The 22934-nt window shown below is 37.6% G+C and overlaps 2 protein-coding genes across 5 annotated transcripts in view; one reads left to right on the top strand and one right to left on the bottom strand.

Moving 5' to 3' along the window:
* LOC122415415 (epidermal growth factor receptor kinase substrate 8-like) overlaps positions 1–22429 on the bottom strand; it is a 57092-nt gene extending 34663 nt beyond the window's left edge. For 3 of the 4 annotated variants that reach the window (XM_043427534.1, XM_043427535.1, XM_043427536.1), the window contains exon 1: positions 21831–22429. The gene's annotated coding sequence lies outside the window, so the exon portion shown is untranslated. The remainder of the gene's footprint in view (positions 1–21830) is intronic. The other variant, XM_043427537.1, reaches the window with a different exon arrangement.
* The window catches only part of LOC122415420 (uncharacterized), a 37993-nt gene that overhangs the window by 6181 nt on the left and 8878 nt on the right, over positions 1–22934 (top strand). The gene's annotated exons all lie outside the window — the stretch shown is intronic.

Genomic DNA, 22934 nt, shown 5'->3' with positions numbered 1-22934 from the left:
ACCAAAATTTCCAAAAAATTTCGATTTTTTTCAAGTTTCCGTACACTTGAACGGAAACTTGCACTGCACGGATGCACGTTTGGCCCAATTTTCATACGATATTAGGTCTTGTTGTCCCTACCGTCGGTATTTGCGTTACCCAAAGCGTACCGAGGGAGAACATGTCGGACCCTGACGAGATCACCCTGACGAGATTTTTAAGGATGTTTATCTTTTCCTGGTTGTCAATGGCATGTTTGGGTTTCCCAGTGCTGAGCATAAGCAAAAGATACGACCGAAATGAATTTGAAAAAACGAAATTGAAGGTAAATGAATAAGCTACCCGATGTTTGTATTGATTCGGGTTGCAAAAATTTTTTCAAGACTGTGCACACTCGTGAAAAAAATAAAAAACTTGCAAATTTTTCCTCTGGAGGTATTTCATGAAATTTCTCAGTATCCGTAATTTAAGAGTAAAAAATGACTGGATATCTTCAAAGTCAAAAAACAAAGCTTCAAAATGCTTTTTTATTTATCGTCATATTACTATGTTTGACTGAGATACAGCTTTTCAAAAATTGGGAAAAAATCTACGGAAATTTCTTGTTCCTTTAATTGTTTCCAGTAGTGTATGTTGCGGTACCTGTTTTTCATCGACATAGTGCAAAATAATTTGTTTCGCCAATTTCTGGCGTTTTTTATTCATGGAGTGAACGATTTTCGGAACGATTTTGAAAAATTTCAATTTTTTATCATACTTTCTTTGCACAAATTGCTTAGATGATTCAAATAATTTGTTTAAACAGATAGTGACAACATATTACAAATGTATTATTTCTCGTAATTAATAATTCTGAAGCTTTTCATTTTTTGTCATTCATTTAAAAACTACTTAAGGTAATTCATGCACGAAACGATTTTCTTAAGAAAGCTTTGAAATTTACATACACAGAGTTTGGGTAATCGACTGACACGCATATCAAATTCTAAAGGGTTCATCTAATTGGTTCTTTAGATAAACGTGTTTAAATATGAAGAAAAATACACATCACTGTAAAAAATTGTATGAAATTTACAATACTTTTACTATACAGCGGTGTATGAATTTTAAAAACTGGATATATGGAATGAAAATTAATACGCTTCTGGGGTGAATTTAAAACAGTATTATTAATTCCTATAACTGGTATGAAATTTACAATACGTGATATTCAATATTCAAAACGAGTTTGGGCATTTTTCAAACTAGTGATGTAATATCCCATATTGTCAATTGGAAATTATAACATTTGTATATGGATCCACCTTTTGGAAATAAATCATTGAAAATACAGTACAAATTTGAAATTTATTTGCAGGTGTTTGGAAAATGATATACATATGAAGTTGCATTTTTGGATATGCGTGATTTGTGGTTCCAACAATGGCCTTTCAAAAATGCTAAACGAGAATAAGAAACAAAAATTAATATACACGGTCGAAAATTATATGAACTTTTCAATAGATTTGCCATATAGTTTTTTTTTATAATTAGTTACATCACAAACCCCCATAGGTTCAGAGTTATAAAAATATTAAGAAGATTTCAGAATTTGACTGCCACCATATTGATACTGCCATTCCGAATTTTAAAAATCTAATGCCGGATTCGTAATCAAGTTTTCAATCCTTTCAGTCCCGACTTTTTTACAGTAACGCAATTTTCGTCAATTTCGGAATCCGATGTCAAACATTCAAAATTCGTAACTTCGCAAAATCGATCTTCGCTCATGACAATAAATTTTTGGGAATTTCTGAGGACGCTGCATGATTATGAATTCGATGTTAGTTTTCTGAATAATCTAAATGGCGGTCAAAAAAAGAAGAAAGTGAATCTATGTCCATAAAAATGATTACTCTAGGGTTTTTGTTATTGACAATGAAAAATCGTGTCAGTTTTTATTCCAATTCGCATACAAATTAATAGTTGCCAAGGTCATCCAAAGAGAGCAGAATACAGAACGCTGATGCAATTTTTTTTTTTAATTGTTTGTTATTTTCTTGTTTTTTTTCTTTTAAATAAATAACTATACCAGATTTGTGAATAGTGACCCCGTAAAAGTAACAAAATTCAGGCCAATTGGATCGATTTTCAAAAAAGTCGTCTGTCATTCAATCTGCCATTTTAAATTTTGAAAATTTCGAAAATCTGTAATCCAATTCGTAATCACCGACCCCAAAAACTTCCGGATACCAATTTTTATCAAAATCAGTGCAGACAAAACATTCCTGATTAAATGATTCAAGTCACAACTTATTATATAATGCCTTTTTGGCTTATCATCTCACCAATGTCGTGGTAGTGTAGTTGGGAGCATGCATTATAAAAGGGGAGGTAGGTACGTGGATCGGATCGATTTCCCCATTGGACCAAGCTACGTAGGTTTTGGAACAGGCTATGTGTGACATATGGCCGTTTTCTCCGACGCGGTTCAAATTCAGTTCAATTTTTTTCATATAGTTTCGAGATAGGATGAACCAAGTTTAAACTCAGATTAACGTTGGAGAAAACGGGCAATAGTCAGTGTTAGCTGAGAATGAGCTGGCCCATTATTCGGAGAATAGCTCGATATAATCTAGTGACATGTTTGATATGCAAAATTTCAATCAACAACTTTGTTATTAACAATTTCATGCGAAAAATCGCTGTTTTTTTTGCGTATAAAATGAAAACTATCAGCGTAATCGTGATAAAGTCAATACAGAAATAGTAGAAAATTAAAATACGAAGAAAATCAGCGGTCAAATAACTCCATCAGACCGTTAGTTTAGGAGAAAATCCCAGCAGGCATAATTACTGCGGATATTATGCGATTTTAACTTATCAAGACGATTTTGGAAGTAGAAGTCTCATACTTCAAAACGTTCATCTTGGTTTTTCTCCTCCACTCTTCAACTACTCTCGCGCGCTCGGCCGTTTTACGTCATATTCAATTCTATTTCCAACATCTTTTTTTGCGTTTTCACGCAAAACCAAGATGAACGTTTTGAAGTATATAATTTGTTTGTTGTTGTTTTTTTTCTCTTAAATAAAAAACCATCTATACCAGATTTGTGAATAGTGACCCCGTAAAAGTAACAAATGTCAGGCCGATTGGATCGATTTTCAAAAAAGTCGTCTGTCATTAAATCCGCCATTTTTAATTTTGAAAATTTCGCAAATCTGTAATCGAATTCGTAATCAACGACCCCAAAAACTTCCGGATACCAATTTTTATCAAAATCAGTGCAGACGAAACATTCCTGACTAAATGAATCAAGTCACAACTTATTATGTAATGCCTTTTTGGCTTTACATCTCACCAACGTCGTGGTAGTGTAGTTGGTAGCGCGCGTAGTTAGAACCATTAAGTTAGGTAGGTAGATTTGATCGAATCGCCCATCAAACTAGGAATTTTTCTTTGAATAAAATGATTCTAGAGGTTTCAGCAACTGTGATGACCATCACAGGTAATGGAGAGTAATTTTTCAATTGATAAAATAATATTTTTTTCGTCGTATCTTTAGCTACATCAATAACAATAATATAGGAGAATAACGATTTGGTAATTAAAATAAAGCGTGCGTATATTAAACTCAATATAAGACTGTATATCAATATTAGCAAATAACTTTTAATGTTTATACACATGAAAGTTAAAATTCCATCGCATGTGCATTAATTTTCATATACACAAGTATAGTAATTTTCATGGGCTACACTTTTACTGGCACAATACCCAGTTTGAATTTCAATAATCGTATCTGAAATTTAACACACCGTGTCCGCTTAAGAATTTCCTATACGTGTATATATTAATTTTCATACAGAAATTTTTCACAGTGCAGGGGTATAGGGACCATGCGTAAAAAATTGTTAATCTTTCCATATAAAGAATAAACGCTTTTTGCGAAGTTTATGAAAAACGTATACAATAACAATAAAGTATACAACGAAGGTTTAGGAACAAATTCGAGACGATTGTCTTACCAGCAATAAAGATATATTACGTTAAAGTTTGAACGAAATTCGTAATGAACACTCGTATAATCTCACATTTGCTCATTTCAGCATTTTGTTTCCTCTTGGCTTGGACCATACCTGTCATAGCGTTCTGTCTTTTTATCAACACTTTTTTCTTTGTCCATTTCCCTTTGTGTTTTCCCTTTGCGTTCTCTAAAGCGATTTTTTCCGTGACAAACTTTAGTATTTTAGCTAGAGACGAATAAAATTTCGGGTTCACTTAGTGATGGATCCTCATTTAATTAATGGCTTGCAATTTTACTCGCCAACAAAAACGTTGGAAAAATTTATTTACCATTTTGAATTAATCACTCAGACATTAATTTAAAGTGATTTCATCTTTAATTAGGAAGTAAAAATTAGACTTAACATGGATACTGAACTGTGAAAAGTGTTAGGATGAGCCGTTTAGTTGTTATTTACATCGTAATGGGTAGAAAGAAACATCGTTGATGTAATACATCATTTTTCGGTAAAAATTCGATTAAGTTTCATCACTCAAACTATTGTGTTAAATTTATATACGAATCGTCTTAAATATCCAATATTGTATCACTTTATCGTTTCACGTTAATTTATTCGTCAGTTCAAAAATAAAAGATGTTTTATTTTTATAATTAAGGTTAGGATGCTATGTGATGCTTTTTTGATATACGGATGATGAATACAATTTGGAATATTTCAAATTATATGCATTTTTTCGATTTCGTTTCGAAATGAACTACCGCAAATATGTTTGCTGCAATTGATGCTGCGTCGGCAAAATAAATTCAAAGCGGCTAAGATTTTTAGCGTACCAAAGTCGATATGTTATTTCGATTAGCGAATGAGGAATAAGGCCCTACTACTACAGAGCTCACGAATAAAGTGATTAGTCGGAAGCACATATTTAACAATAACATTGAGAGTAAGATTGTAGAAAACGCTCTGGCGATGAAGAGTAAATTTTACGATTTAAGGAAGTTGAGGCCGTACAGTCATTTTTTTAATCCAAATGTTATGACCTGTACCTCTCAAAAATATTACAGTTTGGCAATGTTGCATACACTTTAAAGAAGAATTGGGGGAAACAAGACGAAACACTGGTGAAAGCTCAGTCGAAAACACGGACGGTGACGATCCTAGCCTCAAAAAACTGCACGGGAAACAGATTATTATTAATAGAATCTCAGCAAATCTCCTAATAAAACTGAAAAAAATGCTGCAAATTAAAATTTGCAAATTGCTTCCTCAAGATGGTCAAGATGCACGGTGTTCAGGATGCACGATGCTCAAAACTTACTCTATGAGGTGCTATATTTTTCATTTTGGCTTCCTCATAGTGGAAGCTTTGAGCATCGTGCATCTTAAGCACCGTGCATCTTGACCTTCTTGAGGAAGCAATTTGCAAATTTTAATTTGCAGCATTTTTTTGTATACATAATATACAATGTATATACATGTATATATAATATATTTTCTTTACCATCTTTTACGAATTTTAATTTATCTCTTTGTTTAAATTCATACAAAAAAATTAAATGACGAGCCAGCAGAAAAAAACAGTTTGCAACTTTTAATTTTCATCGTTTTTCTTGAATAATTTTAATTAATTGAATAAATTTAATAATTTCGACAACTTTGCTAGAAAGTATGGAGGAAGAATAGACTTATACACAATATCTTACAAAATTTGCAAAAATTAAAGCGGTTAGACGATTTTTTGAAAAACTCATTATTTCGTAAAATTCAAAAAATCATAAAATTTAAACCGCTCAACCGATATTCCGCAAATTCAGTACCAACTTTCCTATTATGATAGTCTATTTATAACAAAAAAAAATTATTAATAAATCTTAAAATTTTCGAAAGTTAGAGCGTCGACATCCTTTTTATGAAAATTTCAAAACGTCGTAGGATTCGTAATTTTTTACAAATCCTGACAAAATTATCAGAGAATGAAAAACTTTTATAGATTAACATCTGTACAAAACGGTAGCCCTGTATCTCAAACCGTTTCCGAGTTATAAGCGATTTAATTTTGCAAGTGCCATAATACACACACGCACCCACGCACGCACGCACACATCCGGACATTTTTTTTAGATATGATTTTTCGATGTTTTGGGACATTTTGAGCACATTGACATTGAAAATTAGAAAAAAAAAAAAATTTCATCGTCACATAGCTTCCTCTATGAGGAAACAAAAATTGACATTATTCAGCAAGTCTTGTTCATGTTGTTCAAAAAATTTCATATTGTTAACATCATTTTTAACAGAGATATCACCGAATGTGTCTTGACTTCCATAAAGTTACGTGTTATTTGGCCCAAATTGTTATTGATTTTTCTCAGCAGCGACGCTCCTAAACTGTCTGAAAATTTACCTGATTTTTTTTTACACTTCACTTTATAAGATGCAATCGATTTAAAAGTGATGAGATCATTTTCATTCTAATGCCTCAACTTCCTTAACTCAAAGGGATCATAAAAAATTGGTGCCAGTTAGTCGTCAAAATTACATTGAAAATCCTTAACCTTTTAACGTCCAAAAGACACCTTTCACATGTCCCATTTTCTACGTGATTATTCACTATGAAAACGTCATCGAAAAAATTCGTAAGCTTCCTTGTCGACTATTTTCGAGGGCGCCCTTTTCAATAGTGCCATTTAAATTTGGCTAAAACCCTTTTTTTATTATATTTTTGTAAAATAAAGCAAAAAGTCACAGTTTTCGAGGTGTCCGTTTTTGTTTCAATCCACGATTCGGAAGCCTTATCATATTATTTTCCAATAATAAAGGGCATAAATCGTGTCCTTGATGTTTGTACTTTCGAAGTATGTACTTGGTTTTTTCCCCCCTAGGCTTACCATTGTAAATAAATGGTAAAATAGCTGAAATAAAATGTTCAATTTTTAGGGCATACAAATGTTGTGATGAGAACGAGTTTCTTGAAGTTTGTATATAAATCGTATACAGTGTCCTAGGTCGCTGATCACGAATTTGCATAAAATTCTAATAAAAGCGTTTGTTTAAAAATTTTTTTAACAAATTATGACGAAATGTCGGATTTTTCCAAAATCGTTTTTCACGATCAATAAACCGTCAGTAATATGTTGCCACTATTTGTATAAACAAATTGTTCGATATGTTTAAATAATTCATTTGAACAAATTATGAAAAAAATGAAGTTTCCAAAAATATCACCATATGGAACCACGCACGCTTGGCCTCCCGCCGCCGGAGCACTAGTAAAAAAAGTGCAGTTGGAACACGAACTTTTCGATAATTTTTTGACACGAATGATTCCGTAGAATTATCTCAACGTACTAATCAACGTAGTAACAACAGTATTGTCGAAAGGCTATTGACAAAGAGTGGAATCAAATTATTCACGAAGCATGAAAGCTACAACATCTGTATTTTACACGTGGCAAAGAAAAATTCCATTTGAACTAATTAGCTGTACAAGCAGAGTAAATGAAATTTGCTGAATGTTTTTTTCATGTATGATTTCTTATAGACAGCTATATTTGGAGATGGATTCTCGGAAGTTCCAATTCAATCGTATTTAAAAAAATTTTTTTATTATGACAAGTCGTTGTTTATGTCTTATTTTTCGTAGTTAATGATTTTCGGAATAATGGGAAATTTAATTTTTTTTCATAATTTGTTTAATCAAATTGTTTAAACAATTCGAACAATTTGTTCATACAAATAAGGGCAACATATTACTGATGGTTTATTGATCGTGAAAAACGATTTTGAAAAAATCCGATATTTCATTATGATTTATTAAAAATTTTTTAAACAAATTATAAAGATGTTTGTCTTACGTATTTTTCCGCGTAGATCATGATTCTGAAAAGAAATTTTCAAATTTTCGATTTTTGACTATAATTTGTTTAAACAAATTAATTTTGCAAAACTATTTACAAATGCGTGATCAGCGACCCAAAAAACCTAGGACACCGTATACGATTTATATATAAACTTCAAGAAACTCGTTCTCATCACAAAATTTATATGCCCTAAAAATTAAATATTTTATTTCAACTATTTTACCGTTTATTTGCAATGGTAAGCCTAGGGGGGAAAAAACCAAGTACATATTTCGAAAGTACAAACATCAAGGACACGATTTATGCCCTATATTATTGGAAAATAATATAAGGCCTCTGAATCGTGGATTGAAATAAAAACGGACACCTCGAAAATTGCGGCTCTTTTGCTTTATTTTGCAAAAATATAATAAAAAAAAGGGTTTTAGCCAAATTTAAATGGCACTATTGAAAAGAGCGCCCTCGAAAATAGTCGACAAGGAAGCTTACGAATTTTTTCGACGACGTTTTCATAGTGAATAATCACGTAGAAAAATGGTACAAAAGGTGTCTTTTGGACGTTAAAAGGTTAAACACAAGCAAGAGCCAATGGTTTTATCAAAAAGAAAATGACAAATTTTATGATAATCTTGAGAAAAAATTTTATCCGAAAATGACTTTTCGGCTGCGCCTATATTCAATGTAGATGAAAGTGGGCTCTTTATCGTTCAGAGTAAGATTCCAAAAATCAATGATCCTAAAGGAAAAAAATAAAAAATTGAAGCTGTGACAGCAACGAAAAGAGAATCACTGATAACCGTTGTCCTCTGTATGCGTCCAGCAGAAATATTCGTGCCTCCCAGGATGATTTTCCCTCGAAAGAATATGATGGATACTTCAATAAATTCAATGGAAAATACTTTCATGATTTTCTAATTAATATGAAGTGAAGTTAATTTGGAAAATGCCTATTCCAGTTCATCTGCACCCTAAGTAGAATATCATTTTTTGACATTTTCTACTCAACTCAAAATTTGACCTAGTTCTTAACGATGTATGGTACAAAAGTCTAAATAATTAGAAATTGATCAAATTTGGTGACAATGTTCTTCAACATCAAATGCAACAACAAAATTTTTTTCAAAATTTTCTTCTGCTTAGTGATCGAGTAATTACGCATTAAAGCAGATTTCTTATGCCCGGAATGTATACCAATATATATGGAAACGCTATGCTTATGTATGTGAACTTTAGTGATCAATTACTCGATAACTGAACAGAAGAAAAATCTTAAAAAATTTGTATTATCAAATTTGGCACTAAAGAATATGTTTACCAAATTTTATAAAATTCTTATCATTTTGAAATTTTTTATGTTTTTAGCATGGTTTAGCATGGCAACATTGTATCACATGTACCAAATATCCTTAAGTTTTTAAAATTTTTTTATTCAAGGTTATTAAAGCTTCATACTTTTTTCAACGTTTTCATGCACCTTTCCTTATGTACTCTTCTGTAATGTTTCACATATTTCTTAAGGTAGATCATGTCCGTAAGATCATATTTTACGTGTGTCTAAATTGGGTCCATTTTAACTTCCTAATTAAATATACAATCACTTTAAATTAATGTCAGAGTTATTAATTCAAAATTGTAAATGAATTTTTCCAACTTTTTGTTGGCGAGTGAAATTACAAACCATTAATTAAACGGGAATCCGTGACTGACTGAACCCGAAATTTTATTCGTCTCTAGCTAAAATATTAAAGTTTTTTATGTAAAAAATCGCTTTAGAGCGCGCAAAGGGAAAACACAAAGGAAAATGGACGAAGAAAAAAGTGGTAATAAAAAAACAGAACGCTATGACAGGAATGGTCCAAGCCAAGAAGAAACAAAATGCTGAAATAAGCAAATGTGAAATTGTACGAGTGCTCATTACCAATTTCGTTCAATCTTTAACGTAATACATATATATCTTTATTACTAGTAAAACAATCGTTTCGAAATTGTTCCCAAACCTTCGTTATACACTTCATCGTTATTATGTACATTTTTTATAAACATCGTAAAAAGCGTTCATTCGTTATATGGAAAAAATAAACGATTTTTAACGCACAGTCCCTATAACTCTGTATATTTTTCTTCATATTTAAACACATTTATCTAAATAACCAATCAGACGAACTCTTTAAAATTTAATATGCGTGTCAGTCGATTACCCACATAAACTCTGGCTAAATTTCTTTTGACATGGTCAAAAGAAAAGATTTTTCTTCTGTACAGTTATCGAGTAATTGATCACTAAATTTCACGTGTACAAGCATATAGCCTTTCCATATACACAGGTATACATTCCGGGCATAAGAAATCTGCTTTAATGCGTAATTACTCGATAACTAAGCAGAAGAAAATTTTGAAAAAAATTGTGTTTTCGCACTTGATGTTGAATGACATTATCACCATATTTGATAAATTTCTAATTATTTAGACGTTTGTACCATACATCGTTAAAAGCGAACTCGTATTCCGCATATATGCTGCACTTCCTCTGCATGCGAATAGCTCCAAATTGTTCATACAACATTGATTGTAAGAGTCCACCTCTATATCCTGCGATTATTGGATAAACTGTTTTGGTAAAATGAACTATAGTCCGTTAATTATGCTCACTTAACATATGTTTATGTGATTGCGGTTCCGATCAATCAAACATCATTTATGCTACCGCAGAATTATCGCGAATGCAATTGTGTACACCGTATAACTGTATATAAATAAAACATTTCTCTCACCTTAGGGAAACGTGCTACAATAATGAAAATACAGTTATAAATACCATATTTTTATCTGAGCGCGGTAATCATACGCGTACGCGTCGAGCATTCACGTAAAATGCTCAACTTTTAATCTTTAAATGTCAGAATTGTTGCGCGTTGCGCCATCTCCTCGAATCCGTGTATACACGAGCCTGCGATACTGCGCCGATTCCTTTTCGTTACAATTCGTTTTCACCTTCGATCGCGATGCTAACCTGTTGCTATCGTTTATTCCTATACCTCGTTCTCCGGGTTATATGAAACATTCACGACTCTCTCCGAGCCACGACGCTACGGAATCCCGCATTTTTTTCCCTCGACCAGCTCCTCGATGATAACAGCAGGAAATACGCGATCGTCGTCTTGCTCGCGACCGATATTCGGCCACGGTAGTGGTCCCTTCCAGAATGAACTCACCCGAAGTTCGAGAGGCAGCTCGAGCTTTCATCACAAACTTAAAATACCCAGCACGATGAGCGACCGCGACTAACGATCCCCCGGCCGAAAAAATGAGCTCTCCGAGCACGCGATCACAAATTATTATTTTAATATCGAACGGAAGGCGCAGGATGCTTGCGTTTTTGCCGAAAAAAAAAGTAAAAAGTGAATTTTATATCGGTTATGCAAGAGAAACGAGGGGGAGGATAAAAAAATGTGCGTGTGAGAGAGAGAGAGAGAGACACGCCCTGTGTATTGTGAGAAATAAGAGAGATGACGGAATGCGCGCGCGAGTTGTCCTCTCGACTATATAGCGAAGTGCGAGAGAGGCGCGAAACGTCCTTGACTAAAATCGAGTATGTGCACGAACAATTCTCGCTTCTGCGACATCGAGCAGCCTCCTCCTCCTGCTCTCCACATACGCTGCTTTCGTCGTGCAAGTGTGCGCGTGAAGAATTCAGGACGTTATTATAATCATTGTGCAGCATGTTTGGAATATGTTTGCAACAGAGAGTGAATTCTGCTCTCGCGAAAATGCGTCAAAGATTGGACGGTTTTACGCACCCGGCCGCAAGCCCGTGCGCGCTCGTTTCATTTGTTTAATTCATTAGCTAAGAGGGAACTTTATTAGACGAAAATTTGCCCGATTCAAAGGGATTCCAGCGAGGAAAAAAGCCGTAATACTGCCTCATCTTCGCATGTTTTTCCAGCCGACGAAAGTTTCATAACTTTTAATTAAATGTATATGAGAGCGCAAATTTATCGGGAAATTCCCAAGGCCGGGGTGTTTTCGTCATTGGACCCAAAGTTGAGGAAATTTAATTGACGAAGTGATCGGGGTGTCCTTGCGCGCGCGGTGCAATGCATGGAGAGAAAATCAATAAACTTCGGGCGCTAAAATCATTTTGCCGGAATAATTGAATCTCCAGGAAAATTCATCGAGTTTTCGTGCTGTTTTCAGATCGTTTTTTATTTTATCGTTATTGCGTCATCGCGGAACGAAATTTTCAATAAAACGGTGTTCGATGATAAAGGGAAAGGAATCCGGCAATAAACAAGTTCGAGTTTTCACAGCCGTTTCCGAAGGATTTAAAATCGAGTAAGATTCCCTCGTGATTCTCGTATGTCCGCGCACTCGTGACGTCGCCCCGCGAATTTGAAGAAACTGAGGAAATTACGAGCAAGATAAATGGGAGCTGGATCTTTTGAGAAACCGAGACGCGAGCGTCGTGTACATCGTGTGTGGGAAGGATGCGAGCATTTCGGAGAGAGAGAGAGAGAGAGAGAGAGAGAGAATGAGAAAAGGCTGGCGAATTCGAGAGAAGAGGAAATTGGAGAAAAAAGGTGCAATCGAGAAGCGCGAGGGGAGAGAGAGAACGTCATCGAAGCTCTTTGGCGTACTGTAAACGCGAATAACTCGTTCAACGCGTATAAAGTTGCACTCTTGTCCTCGTGCGAGCGTGTGTTTGCTGCCATTCTGTCAGATGAGGACCGTTGAAGTTCGCAAGCTGCGAGAATCTCTTCTCTCCGTTCTTTTAGTCGAAAAAAAAGGTAAAAATACACGCAGCCAAGGTTTTCACGTGGAATGTGACCGGAATGAGGTTCCCGCTCAGCTCCTTCCCAATATTTTTCCTCTCTTTCAACTTCCTCATGTGCACAAGAAGAAACAGCATCTCTCAAAGACGTGCGCACGAGTATCGCGAATAAATGAAAAAATTCTCAAGATATCCGGATCGGAGAGCGAAGACAGAATGTGCAAATATATGTGAAAGTAAAGTAAAAGCGAAGCTCTGAGATATTGGATCATCGGAAAGAAATTGATAAAAGTGGGCGAGAGTAGTGCGATGAGAATTGAATATATTCTTGGGTGTGGATTTCTCAGTGAAGAGCGTGCAAGAACTGAAAGGCGAGAATTTTTTTCGAACGAAGAAAAGAAGCTGCATTACGAATGGAGTCGGAATTCAATAAAGTCCGCGCGATGAAAATCATTGGAGCATAAAAATAATGGAGGATTTTTCCAGAATTAACAGCGGATCTCTCTCTGTGCGTAGCACGGGATCTCGATTATCCGAGAGATCGGCTCGAAAGTATGCTGATTTCTCGCACGAGCAGACAAAATACTCGAGTCAAATGATAACAAATATATGAGAGCAGATTGAAATCGCTCGTCCCCGTACATCGGACATTTACAATACACGAAGAAAATTCCTCCGTCGCGTTTTATAACTTTCTATACGAATAAAATGTCAGCAACGACGCCGGGCGAGGGAGAGGCCCGCGCGTAAATACATTCCAGGTATATGAGAGATGCACCGGGACAGAAAACATGGCCGAGAATAATAGCGAGAGTGAGAGGAATACGGCAAATCTCTTGGGGGGGAAAAATAGCCCGGGGGTGTACACGAGCAGAGAATCAGATTTTATATTAAATGTACAAACGTTAGAATATCCGTTCCTCTTATTTTCTCTCGCACAGATACAACCCTCTACCTTTGCCCCGAAGTCTCTCTCGCCCCTTTTCTCTTTACGACATTAGAAGAGATGAAGTATTGAAAAATAACGGAGCCAGATCCGCAGTTATTTTGAAAGAACCTCTCGCGGTCTCGGCGCGCGTATGCGCGCAACGCTCATCGCGGAGTGCTCGAATCTCGAAACATCTGGATGTCAGCCTTGTTATAAGCCAATTTCCGAGTGCACAGGTACAAAGCGCTCCATTAATACTATTTATAAAGGTCAGCATGGGAAAAAAACGGGGCTTTCGCATAACTGTAATTTTATTCCATATTTTTCAAGGAAACTCGGTCACGCGCTATTTCTCTCGAGGGTATATTATTCTCCCTGGTAAATCTTTGTTATTTATTTTACATGTAGAGCAGACACGCAAATTATAACTAATATTATTGCTCGTCTTTGTGTACGACGATTCTCGAGGCTCGCAGCCTCCACCCCGTTGCGTAGAATTTCGAGTCTTTTCCTTTGCCGGATGAGCCTCGTGCGGCCACGAGCTTCTATTTTTTTCTCTCCGCTGCGAACGTCATTAGCGCGCTTGGCCGCTTTTATGTCCGTTGTTATCGGAGTGGGCAAATTTCTGTGCGTGCATGCAGGCCAAACGGAGCCGTGGACACACTGGACGCTTCTCGAGGCGCACCTGCGGCTCGGGCCTACGCGTTGTCCGGGAGCTTTGTCGAGCTCGCCGCATTTTCCCGAGGCTCCGGAATAAACTCGTCCCCTTGCCAACAGATTTTTCAGTAACCGCGCGCGAGGAATCAACCTCCGGACGATCGGAGCCTCGCCCCTCAACGAGTTCGATAATTACCGATAATTAATATTCATTCGTCCCTGTGTCGCTTCCTGCTTACGGAGACTAAAACTGGGCGCTAAGTTCAAGGGAAAATTAACCGAGCGGAATGCCTTTCGCGAGCCTCGAATTTATCCTCGGTGCTCAAAGATCTCTGGTAAATGCGTTATTTATGGTCGAAAACACTCAAACGTCGATCCGAAAGCAAATCTCGAAACTCCTCGGAGGATAACTGCGTTAGGGGATCCTCGCTCGCATCCGTTTTCATTCTAGATTCATAAAGAGTTATTCGAGATGCATAAAAGGTTGAAATATTGTTTTTCTCGGAATAGTTGAACGTTTGAATCTGCGATTGCAATAAACTCTCATTTCGATGAGATTGAAGGGTGGGGATCAAATGTTGGAATGAATAAAATTTCGAACAGTTACAATTTCGAGTTTATAAACTTCGAATGATAATATGGAGACAGATAGATTCGACTAGAGCTTTGAATGCCGAAAATAAAAAAAGCAGAAACTGCAAGGTTCGAAGCACGTTTACATCGAAAATAGAATGTAACGATCGCCCATAGGACGATGGCGAAAATATCGATTTTTCGAAAATCCGACTATTAATGTTTCGATTCATAAATTACTACAGTCAGCGATACTGTGAAAATTCACAATTTTGAAAATATAATAACGAAAGATCAAATATTACTGAGATTGAAATAATGAAACACCAAAAAGTCGAACAGTCAAAATAGCGAAAAGTTAGAAAGTCGATCGATCAAAATAAAGAAACGCAGCGGAGCTCCAAATACACGCGTCTCACTCACTCGCTTACTCAGACCGGTGATCTCCAATTTTAAACATCGCCATTTTGACTTTCGCCTTTTCGAGCCACCGCTATTCCGCATATCTAAGTTTTATAGGCTCGAAAAATTTACTTTCGATTTTTTGCTACTCTATATTCTGGTCTGTCTGTAAAACAATTACTCTCCATTTTGAATTCGAAAATATGAACTTTTGACATTCGGATGGTCTGTTAAAATTTCATTCGAAATGAAAACTATTGAAATATATATTTTCGGGTAAATACGAATTCAAAGAAAGAATTCTGCTGAATAGTAGATCGGGAATAAGAATTTCGAATTACTTATTTTTCTCCAAACTGATATGACAACTTAAAAAATTTCGAAATATCGACCGTTCGAGCGAAAATTAAGGAAGTTGAGGCTGTACAGTCATTTTTTTTACCCAAAAGTTATGACCTGTACCTTTCAAAAGTTAGGCCAGTTTACAGTTTGGCAATGTTGCATACACTTTAAAGAAAAGTTGGGGAAAAAAAGACGAAAAACTGGTGAAAGCTCAATCGAAAACACGAACGGTGACGATCCTAGCCTCAAAAAACTGCACGGGAAACAGATTACAATTAATATAATCTCAGCAAATCTTCTAATAAATCTGAAAAAATTGACATTGTTCAGCAAGCCTTGCTCATGTTGCCCAAAAAATTTCATATTTTTAGCATCATTTTTAACGGAGATATCACCGAATGTGTCTTGACTTCCATAAGGTTACATGTTATTTGGCCTAAATTGTTATTGATTTATCTCAGCAACGAGGCTCTTAAACTCTCTGAAAATTTAACTGATTTTTTTTTACACTTCACTTTATAAGATGCAATTGATTTAAAAGCGATGACATCATTTTCATTCTAATGCCTCAACTTATTCCTTAAGATTTTCGCTCGCATCATTTTGTTTTCTAGATTCATAAAGAGATATATTTAAGATGGATAAAAAGTTGAAAAAAACGTCGGCTACACGTGGAAGAAAATATTGTTTTTCTCGGAACAGTTGAACGATTGAATCTCTGCGATTGCAATAAACCCTCATTTCGATGAGATTGAAATATTGCATACAATAATGATCGAGGGAGGAAGGGCAAGAGAGCGATGAGTAGATTAAGATTTTTATGAATATATTTCTAGTATGGACCAGTGGAGAATCCTCCTCGTATTGAGTGAAAAACGAAGTGCTTTTCAATTGACTGGTTCGCTCGGGAGTTTATCACGTTTTTTAATAAACGATCGCGAAACACGGGGATTGATAAAGTTGGTAGATTTTTAGCCTCTGAAGCGAAGCACCGGGACTTTTCGAGTGGGAGATAAAAAGCGTTTTTCCCTTTGAAACAGATGACTAATGAAAAGCGTTTAGTGATTTGAGGCAAATGAAAAAAATGCGTGCTCGTCGTCGCTCCGTTCAATCGATCAAGGTCCTTTTATATGCAACACGGGGAGAATCGATGTGGAAATCCTCTGTTGCGTGCTGGACAACGGAAGAGAAGAACCGCGCGTGGCGCCCGAGAGGGGATGAGGAAAACCCGCGCGAATATGGGGTCAAGTACGAATCGCTGTATCGATGTACGACCTTAATCTAATCTCGCCGCTTTTTATCTCTCGTTTTCTCGGGCTCTGTGGGGCAGGATATTAGCGATAAAGAACGAAGGATCGTATAATAAAAAAACGAGGTTTTTCCTTTCCCCGGGGGCGCGCGCTGCGCGCGTAAAAACCGGAGCGCGGTTCGCGATGCGCGCGATCCACCAGCACCGGATCGCTTTCCTTTCGAATTATTCATAATAACGGATTAATCTTTCGTTGGCCAGACGCTTTTCGACGATAAAGACGCAACAATTTGTCTGAGCCCCGGCCACCCGCCGCCGCGCTGATAGACGACACGAAAACAGGCGTTTTATTGGACCGAGGAAAACAAAAAAATGGTCAAAAAGCGAGGCCAGGTGGAAACACGCTGCTTTTATCTGGGAACGAGGAATGAAAAAAAGGAGGAGAGAAAAAAAAAGAAGAAGAAAAAAAAAAAAAATAAAAAACAATAAAGAGAGAACAAGTGCGAGCGAGCTCCGGAAGCGAATAATCGATTTTACCTGCGGGTGCTTGGCAACTACCGTTCTCACTAAAAACTCCTCATAGCAATCTCTGTACACTGAAAAAAACATTCTCGAAACTTTTTCCACCGTATACGGAGGAAACCGCGTGCGGATGAAAATCGCGGATTCCGGAAGCTCGCAACGCCGCTGGCTCCTTTTGCGAGGGCAAATCATATTTCCCTGCTCGAATTTCATTGCCAAGCGATTCGTGGTCATTGCTGGTCCATCTCCGCTCCATTTTTATCTCCCTCTAATTGAGCGATTCAACGGCAAATTTTATCCCGGTAAATATCCCCAACAAATATTTAACAACGAGCTATCGACTCGACCAGCTTCCTGCAACAATTTTCAGTTTTCATTCGTTTACCAACGGAAACGTTGTACAAATTGTTCCCGGAAATGAAATCTTTCGATGATGTACATTGGCTGATTTTCACCCTCGCAAATATAACCAAATTAATCATCCATATGAAAACTAATAACAATGTTTTATTTCGCTCTATACGCTTCCGCACCGCACGCCCCACGCGCGCCTCGTTTTACTCTGAAAACAAGGGAAACCGAGAGACGACGATGCACCAGGGCAATACAGCCGATTCGAAAATAGCGAGAGACAAAAGAATTGAATTATTTGAGATTTTTCAAAAGTTACACGCTCGAAATGAGAAGAAAAATGTTTTTTCAGGTAAAAAACAAGTCCCGTTTTTTTTTTAAATTTTCCGACCATTTTTCAAAAATTTCGGGCCCGCTCGGTCGAAACTGCGGTCAAAACAACGTCACGTTTCACGAGGCTAGGCCAGTTTTGTGACGCAAAAAATTTTACTAAATTTCATCACTTTTGAGAGCAGCGAATAAACCGGGCTTCTCAAACCTCTGCAAACTGCGAAATTCCCTCAGGTGAACCCGTTTTGCCCTCGCTTTCCCTGCTCCCGCATCGGATGACACGCTACTCACAATCTAGCAGCGCGCACTTATATACTAAATGGACACGGCTCTTTGCACTGGGCGTGTTCAACATCGTACGCAATAAACTGCTGTTTTCGTATATAGCTATATATACATTTAGTGGTAAATTAAAATCGAGGCCTGACTGTTCACCGCGTAGAGGCAGAGCCCACAGTTCGACCTTGGGGATCGATTTCCCACGGTTTTCGAGAGTCAAAATCAAAGCGGAGGCGCTAAAATTTGGTTTTAAACGAGATTGTAGGTTGCGGCAGAGAAGAAAAAGAGGGAACACGTGGGCGAGCAGCGAAAGGGAGGATTAAAGTGATTGAAGTCGAAAATCGAGGGCGCTGCTACTATCGTAAACTCGATAGTTGGGAGGAGGAGCCTTTGTAACGGGAAAGGAGGTGAAAAGCAACGACAAAATCGAGGGAGAAGGAGAATTCGAGAGAACGATTATTTCGGAAAAGGGCTTGAGGAGTGAAAATATTTTATTGAAAATTCGATATCGCGAAAGCGAAGAGAGCTGAAATAAATCGATCGAAGAGCAGCGCGGGGACGCTGCGGAGGAAACGATCGAGCGATCGGGGACGCAGGAAAACGGTGCGGCGAATAAGCATATCGAGGAGGAATAAAAAAGTGAGAAAGTTTACGAAACGACACGTTTGCTGAATATCCGTTGCGAAGGAACTCAACGAATCGTCACACGCGAGGACGTGACTATTGTTAAATCGCGTTGGATCAGCGAGCGACGCTGTTCTTCGACGGATTCCCCGTCCGTCGCCTCCGCGACGCTCGTGCTTACGTCCACGGACAACGCGCATACGAAGAGAGACGCGTGACGGTCGCGAGATCGTCTCGCACCTGGCTCCTATCGTGCACCGAAATTATAAGATGCTGCCGCCGTCGCCGCTCCTACACTCGCCTCTTTCTTTCTTTCGTTATTCTCATTTATAACGCCTCGTCATCGAGACTCGCTCGCTCCCACCGTTTTGTTTTCTCTCCGTCATCGAAGCCCACAGCTTCGCGAGAGTCCGAGACCTTTTCATGCGTTATTTCTTCGAGTCAACTTTGACGAGTTAATATTCACGTTTTTCCGCCCGCGAGCCCGACAAAAACGGTAACGATTTTTTGAATATTTACTTCGAACGAAATATGGCTACGGTATTTTTCAATTTAAGACTATAAATTCCAGCGCTCATTGAATTCCAAGCGCAAATCACGAAGTCGGGCCAACGATTATTCCCAATTACTCTTCTCAACATCGAAAACGAATATTCGTTGAATTTTTTTTATCCGCTCAAAATAATTCGAATATTGCGACAAATAAACGAAACTCTTTTTCCGCCGCTCGATAAAATATTTGGACTAGAAATGAAAATTGGGTCTCAGTGAAAAGTTTCTCTCTCGCTTCGATCGAGTGCAAATTCGGTTTTTCGTCGCCCCAGTGACGCAGCCTTCGTGTTGGCTAACGAATTACATTTTCGCAGGACAAATAAAAATCAGGTAGAAACGTCGTCGCTATAATGCGGCTTAAAATCAACGATGAATAACGTTTTTCGAAAAACCAATGCGAGAATGTTTTTTCGAACGCAACGAAAAGCACGCATCTTCGCTCGAGGCACACTGGATTTCCTCGTACTGCTGTTCGTACGTACCGGTGTACCGTTAATTCGGGCGGAACGGGGAAATTACGAATTCCTTCGCTCCCCCACTCTCCGCGCACATCACAGTGAACCCCATTGCACAATGAGTAAGTAGTGTATCTTCCCGGGGTGCGAAGGCAGGAAAAATAACGAAAAAAATGTCCCAACTTTTGGAAGAATGTTCGCTGAGAGCGACGGAATCGAAGAATTTTGTGAATTCATCGAGCCGTCGCGACTATCGAACTCGCGGGACTGTTGCATTCGCTCGAATCGAATTGAGTGAACGAAAAACGTCAGAATAACTAAAAGCAAAAACATTTGATCGCGTCAATTGTTTATCAAGAGAAAAATAGAGTCCCGGAATTTTCCAATTACGAGAAAAAAAGCACAAGCCTCTTAATTGCTTCAATCAACGAGATAAAAAAGTGAATAAAAATTTCACGTCTCAGTGGAGCTTCGTTGCCGCGCGAGAGAAAAATATAAAACTGGCTCTTTGGGTGTCAAACGTGTCGTCGGCACTCGTCGGACTAGCGAAAGAAAAACTAAAAAGAAACGGGAGAAATCTCCGGATTGCTGTGTATATACGGCGTAGTAAAAATACAAGTTAAATTCCGGAGAGCGTGATCTGGCTCAATAATTTCCATAAATTCCTCGTATAACTTCCTGGACCCATTTAACCAAGATTTCCGAGAGCGAAAGAAAGAGAGAGGGGAAGAGGCGAGTGAAATTTCTCCGTCGTAAGAGGTAAAATGTAAAATAATACGTGAAGATGTATAAGCGGCGGGTAAAAAAAGTATGCACGCGGAGCAACAAGTTCCGCTCCACAATTTCGAACTCGAGGAAACTTCCCCTTCCCCCTGCCCTGCCCGCCATCCGCCACGCCAATCATCGCATCTAATTGCATAAGTAATGGGGCTTTAATCGCAAACCACATAGCATTTTAATTGTTACAATAAAAAACTATAAATCGTAATTAATCAAAGGAGCTTTGGAGAAATTCATTCTTGTGTACGTGCCTTAATTTATTGTCAGAAAGCTGCAACGAGGATAACACGAGAAAAATATACGAAGAGTATACGTTTGACGTTGACATTCAGGCTACGAAATATCTGCGATCTGGAACGCGGTGAAAAGTGTCAAAATTCTATTCATCGCTAACGATGAACAAGCCTCCAAATTAACAACGTTCAAACATTAAAGTGCAATTACCAACTTATAATTTTCACCTCCGATATATTCGACTGTACATTAAAATTTATCGACTTTTAATTATTCGGTAAACCAAGGAATTCGGAATAATTGATACTTCATTGAAAATTTTGGCGAATTGCCATTAAAACTTTCCGTTACAGTGCTATCATGATATTTACGATAACTTATGAAATTCAAAGAATCTAAAGGACGTGGGAAAAAACTCGAATGCAACGACCATTGACGCGGATAACGAGAGTTGGAATGCGATTTTGTAACGAATAAATTCGGAAAAATAAATCCTGACGAGAGAAAAATAATTGTTAAAATGAAAATGAACTTCGATTATGACAGTAATTTCTTATAATTTTATCGTCATTTTGATTTTCACGATGATTTATCGAACACCGTTCGTCGAGCGTGCGAAACAGTTGAGCGACGCGAGAGATTATACTGCTGCGTCGCTGCTGGACGTTGAAAGAGTTGAAAGAGTCGTGTGTACGTAAATATATACGTATATATATGTGACTCCATCATATTCGGAGAGTTCATTAACGGCAGCGCGACAAGTTTTCAAAATCATTTCCATAAATACCTTGAGAGCTACGTGAGATATCGTGCGTGGTTCAATCCTGTTACGAATACACGCACGAAATAACTATGCTTTCAAGCACACGTATACCGATTAAAAATTGATACAGCAGGGAAGGAAAAAATTCATAAAAAACGAATGAGTAAGATACGTACGAGACACTTTTCCAGGCGTGAATTTTCTTACAGCGTCAGAAACATGCCACGATCCTTCAGTCGCACGTTTCAATCTCGAACAATTTTTAAAAACACTGCTAAACGAAAACTTCTAGCGAGTTTTTCTTCGTTTTTTACGAAGCCGTGCGCACCTAACTCCTTCAAAGTTTGATTGCTCTTTTTTTCTAATTCCTCGACCGGAGGGATTGGCTTGACGTTTCTTTTTACGTACTTTCGACACACACGTTATATTCGCCTACACATTCACGAATTTTCAGTACGAAGCGAACAACAAAAAATCGAACAGCCGCTTATTCATCGGAGATTTCTTATTTTTATTTCGCTTCACTTTTTATGATTTTCTTCCTTTTAAAACGTTCCTTCAGAGTTCCGACGGGAAATTTGATTTACCCACGCGTTTGCTCACTTTGTAACCCGGCGCAGCAATTCGGTTAAGCTTTTTTTTCAACTCGCCTGTTTACAACGCAGACGCAAAATGCAACCTATGTATATTTCAGTAGACACGTCTTTCGTCCCGCTCATCCTCGACTGGCAAATGCCTCAATGACTACCTGTATGTTCCGCTGGCGGCGACTGCTTTCAATCCTTTTCCCCTCGGCCTACAACCATTTTAAACTTGTATTTCAATCTCCATCCTCTTCCCACTTCATCTCTCACCTATGCTCTGACGATCTCTCTTTCCTTTTCTATCTTGCTTTACCTGCTGCTCCACCAAAACGAGACTTTCTATAGCAGCAACTTTTAGTACGAAGATCCAACGCTCAAGGCGCTGAGTCTCGGGATGTGTGGAATCCACAGGTGTGTTTTCATAAAAGTATGCACGAGTCGTCGGTTGCCGCATGGTTAAGACGGTTAAGATTTTTCAAATTTTTTCATTACCTTTCGTCTCCTCTTTCTTGTTGAATCCAATTTTAAATTATACTATAAATTACCACTAAATTTTCAACTGAATTTTCTCAAGTGGTTAACCTTCAAATATCTCGCAAATATCTTGGCATCGACGAAATATCGATGCAAGTTATTTTTCATCGATCGGCAATTATTCCTGCGCACTGTATTATCAACTGATACAAGTTGTTTGAA

Source organism: Venturia canescens, chromosome 8, assembly GCF_019457755.1.
Source record: "Venturia canescens isolate UGA chromosome 8, ASM1945775v1, whole genome shotgun sequence".
Taxonomy (NCBI): domain Eukaryota; kingdom Metazoa; phylum Arthropoda; class Insecta; order Hymenoptera; family Ichneumonidae; genus Venturia; species Venturia canescens.
Note: the sequence above shows the minus strand (reverse complement) of the source record. Positions and strands in the feature narration are given on the sequence as shown.